The sequence below is a fragment of the Lactuca sativa genome, chromosome 8 (assembly GCF_002870075.4).
Source record: "Lactuca sativa cultivar Salinas chromosome 8, Lsat_Salinas_v11, whole genome shotgun sequence".
NCBI lineage: Eukaryota > Viridiplantae > Streptophyta > Magnoliopsida > Asterales > Asteraceae > Lactuca > Lactuca sativa.
Window position 1 is genome coordinate 214,539,176 of NC_056630.2, and position 4,842 is coordinate 214,544,017.

Below are 4,842 nucleotides of genomic sequence, written 5' to 3' on the forward strand. Positions count from 1 at the left end.
GAAGTATTGCTCTGAGGAGGTTCGTTTCGAACTGGTTCTTCTTCTCCCATTTGTTTGGCTGCGTCTTTGACAATCTTCTTAAGGTGATCCATCTTGTTGTCTGCTGCCGTGGCCTCAGAGTGAGTAGCTTTCTCAAGTTCATCAAATAAATCCATGAACTGGTCAAATAAATTGGCGATTGAGGCTGTGACTTGACCTGTTTGAGAGAAAATCTCTCCAATTGCTTCTTCGGTAGACTTCAAACTCTTGACGTAATTGTCATCGAAGGTTATATAATAGGTTTCTTCAATTCGTTTAGAACGCTTATTCAAAACCCTATACACCTTTGAAGTAAGAGAATATCCCAAAAAGATGCCTTCATCGACTTTGACATCAAATTTGTTGCGATGCTCTTTGGAGTTGAAAATGAAGCACCTCAAACCGAACACATGAAAGAACTTGACATTCGGCTTCCTATTGTTAATAATCTCATAGGGGGTGAGAGAGAAATGCTTGTTGAGATAAGATATGTTTTGAGTGAAACAAGTTGCAGCAATGGCACCTACCCAGAAATATAGAGGAAGGGAGGCAAAACTCAGCATGGTTCGTGCCGCCTCACACAGGGATCAGTTTTGCCTTTCGACAATTCCGTTCTGTTGAGGTGTATAGGGGGCTGAGAAATTGTGACTGGTGCCTTTTTCTGCTAAGAAATCTTCAAATTCTTTGTTCTTGAATTCCAGTCCATTGTCGCTTCTAATTTTTCGAACGACTTTTCTCAGTTGCACTTCGACCTGCTTGATAAAGATCTTCAGTTTGGGAGTCGCCTCAGATTTGTGCTTTAGAAAGAATACCCAAGTAAATCATGAGAAGTCATCAACAATAACAAGGATGTACTTGTTACCGTCAATGCTCTCGATTGATGATGGACCACATAAGTCGATGTAAAGCAACTCAAGTGGTTCAACAACTTTGGTGTTTATGATTGTTGGGTGACTTTGACGACATTGTTTCCCCATTTCACATGCAGCACATAAGTGTTCTTGATCGAACTTAAGCAGTGGAAGTCCCCGAACATGACCACCGATGACTAGCTTGTTGATGTCTTTGAAGTTGAGGTGAGAGATCCTTCTGTGCCACAACCAACTTTCATCTGAATGGGCTTTGGACAATAGACATATGGCTGGATTCTCTTTGATTGGTTTGAGATTCAGAGGGAACATTTCACCTTTTCGTTCTGACTTGAGAATGACTTTGTTGGATTTCTTCTCTATTATCTCTGAACCTTCGTCATCGAACGAGACTTTGAGACCTGTACCTCCCACCAGTTGAGACACACTGATGAGGTTATGCTGCAACCCCTCTACATACGCCACCTTCCTGATTGTAAAGTCTCCATTGGTTATCATCCCATAACCCTTTATCGTTCCGTAGGAGTTGTTATTAAACTTAACGTTACCACCGTTTTGAAGGGACCGAAACTCCCTTAACTCTTCCTTCCTTCCTGTCATATGACGTGAGCAGCCACTATCTATGTACCATTCTTCATCGAACTGCTCATCACTTATAACCTGCAAAAATTAAGCAGATTTAGGAACCCAAATTTTCTTGGGTCCTCGTGAGCCTTTTATAGAAACAGGAATAGTAATAGAAACATCAACAAGATAAGTTTGTTTTATTAAGGTTGTTTCATCTTTCCTCTTAATAGTAAACACTTTGATTTTATTGGTGTTAGATGCAGGTATTTTGGATTTAGGTTCGGGAGTTTGGACTTTAGCTTGCTTTCGGTCTTCATCTGCTGAGGAAATCTTACTTTTTCCTTTCAAATCCTTCTTCGAGTGTGAGCTTGGTGTAGGACGAGAATTAGGCTTTGAAGGAGGATGAGGACGAGAAGAATTAGAGGAATAGAAATTAGAATGAGAATCTTTCCTGACTTGAGGTTCGAAATGATCCTTTCGGTTGTGATCATTTGAGGGACCAAACCTGGACCTTCGGTTGCTATCTGTTGATGGATCGAAACTGGCTTTTCGGTTGTTGTGGGTTGCTGAACTGAAACTGGGCCTTCTGATGTAAAAGCTTGATGGACTGAACTCTTGTCTTTGTATGTTGTTGTTTGGTGGACCGAAACTAGGCTTTCGGTTGTTGTTACTTTCGGGACCGAACTTATCTTTCTGGTTTTGTTCTTTCTGTGGCCCGAAAGTCTTCCTCTGATTCTTTTCATCCAATGGACCGAAGCTCCTTTTACTCTTATTTTCTTCTCCTTTTGGCTTGGAGTTTCTATCAAAGTGAGTATAGTGAGGATTTTGGGAGCGCCAGAATTGCTTTCGCTCTGATAGATTTTTCTTATATCTCAGATTTCTCTGCTGCTTTTGATTTTTCACCTGTTTCGGTGCCCTGTGAATATTTGCTTTTTGGTTCGGCTTCTGAATAACTGGTTCACTTTCCATGGAAGAGGTTTCGCTTGTTGAGAAGACGCATTCTACTGGAACCTCTTTTATGCCACTGGAACTGGGCACGTCAAAGTTGGTAGGTTTATTGAGTGGTTCCGCCACATATCTACCTTTGACCTTCCATGATGTTCGCTCCGGTAAACCAACTGTTTCATCTGCGTTGTCTATCGGTGCAGACCAGAAAAACTCATCACAACCATCTGCATTATCTTCATTTACCAATGCAGGGAGTTCGGTTGTCTGATGTTCGGTTACTCTAGTGACCTTATAAACCTGATTGGGAGTGGTTCTTACCTTTTGGTAGACAACGGCCTTCTCTTTAAGGATTGGGGACTTATTTTTGGACAGACGAGCGAATTCCACAGAATTTTCAGAAATCAGGTTTTTGTGGTTTTCAGGCAAAATCATGCGATGTATCTTCTGGCCTATTTTGACAGTCTAAATGCAGCTGGGTAATGTTAGTATAAAGTCTTTTTGCAATCAAACAAAAAACATTTCTCAGTTTTAACAATTTAAGATTGTCTCTTTGCAAATAGATATTTTCATCCCTATATTTAAGCAGCTCCAACTCCTTCTGCTCAATCCACATTCTTCGCTCCTCACTCTTGGATGATACCCTACTTATTTGGTCAGTTATATTAGAATTTGTGACACGTGTTTGAGTTAAAAAACTATCTAGATTTGAAATTCTTGAATTCAAGTTATTTAATTCTTTTTCATATGATGTTTGTGGAATTTTAAACGAAACAAAAATGGATTGTACCTTCTTGATCAATTCATCTAGTTCACTGATCTGCACACTGAGAGACTTCGTTGTAAAGCACACGTCCTCTCGCTCCTTAGCCACTTCGTTTCCACCATCAGTGTTGTATCCCCTCATCTGGGATACATCTGTCACCATCAAACATCTTCCACCAGCATCACCACTCTTCGCCACATAAGCCTTTCCATGAGAAGGCTTTCTCACTTCATCATCTTCTGAGTCGGTTGACCACACCTGTACACCACCGAACTCATCATCATCTACCAAATCTTGCACAACAAGAGCATTCATAGAGGGATTAGCAGTAGCTTTCTTCCTTTTAATCTCCTCCAGTCTTTTCAGGAGACTTGCTTCTTCATCCTTCTCCTCATCTTTCTCTTCCATTTTCTTCAACACGCAATCTTTTGCGTAGTGATTTATCCCTCCACAGTAAAAACAGCTAACACCAGAATCAGCTTCACCCTTCGCTTCTTTCTTTGGTTCTTCAGTCTTCGGCTCCTCTTTCACTTTTTCAGAGCTGTAGCTTTCCTGCCAATTTCGGTTCTTGTTGGTAGGGAACTTCTTCTTGATGAACCTCCTGGGATTTGACACCATCATTGCATAGTCTTCAGATGTCAGATCGTAGTCTCCCAGATTCAGATCTTCTTCTTCTGCTGCTGCATTTTTACCTTTAGACAGAAGGGCCAAAGACCCCAAGTTTGAAACCACGCTCTTCTCTTGTAGCACAATCTTTTCCTGGGATTTCAAAATCCCCACCAGTTTCGCCAAAGAATATGATTTGAACTGCTCATGCGCTTTAACCATCGACACAATCGCCCTCCATTCGGGTCTTAGGCCATTTAAGAAAGTGACCTTCTGTTCGATGAGCTTTCTTTCTATGTCATGTTTGATCATCTTACTGAGAAGATGATTGAAACGATCGAATGTTTGTGTAACAACCTCCTCTGGCTTCTGCTTGAACTCTCCAAATTCAGAGAGAAGTAGGGTCTGAATCGAGTGCTCCAGATCTTCATCTGTGGAATACAGCTCTCGCAGCCGATCCCGGATTTCCTTTGCTGTACCACAAGAACTTACTAACCGAAATGTGTCAGATTGAAGGGCGAATCGAATTAGTCTCAATGCCTTAATGTTGCATTGGAACTTCTCCTTTTCGTCCTGAGCGACATCCTTCACATCTTTTAATAGATCGTTGTACTCCTTCTAAGTTTTAATAATTCTTGAAGTGCTTGAGTGAGCGAAGGGGCCAGCTGTGATAGCTTCCCATATCAGATACCCGTCATCTTCCGATCCAATAACATAATCTTCAAAATGGTGCGTCCACACTTCATAGTCGTAGAGGATTGGGATCTTAGTTGTTGATCCAATGTTGTTAGAGATGTTGATGGGATTGGATTGAGAATCGTCCATGCTTGATCGTTTAACCTGTTATAAGATCAGACTTTGTAATACGTAATATTAGGGCAAGATGAATAATTAATGAGATACGTCAATTATGGAGTGATGGCTCAATAAATATCAATGAATGCGGAATGAACCCTAATCACTTCTTTCACAGAAGAGATGTGTATGAATTACACAGTCTCCTGCTTTGATACCAATTGATGAGTTGAAAAACTCTTTGATCGTTTAGATCTCACACAGGTTAATCAGAAT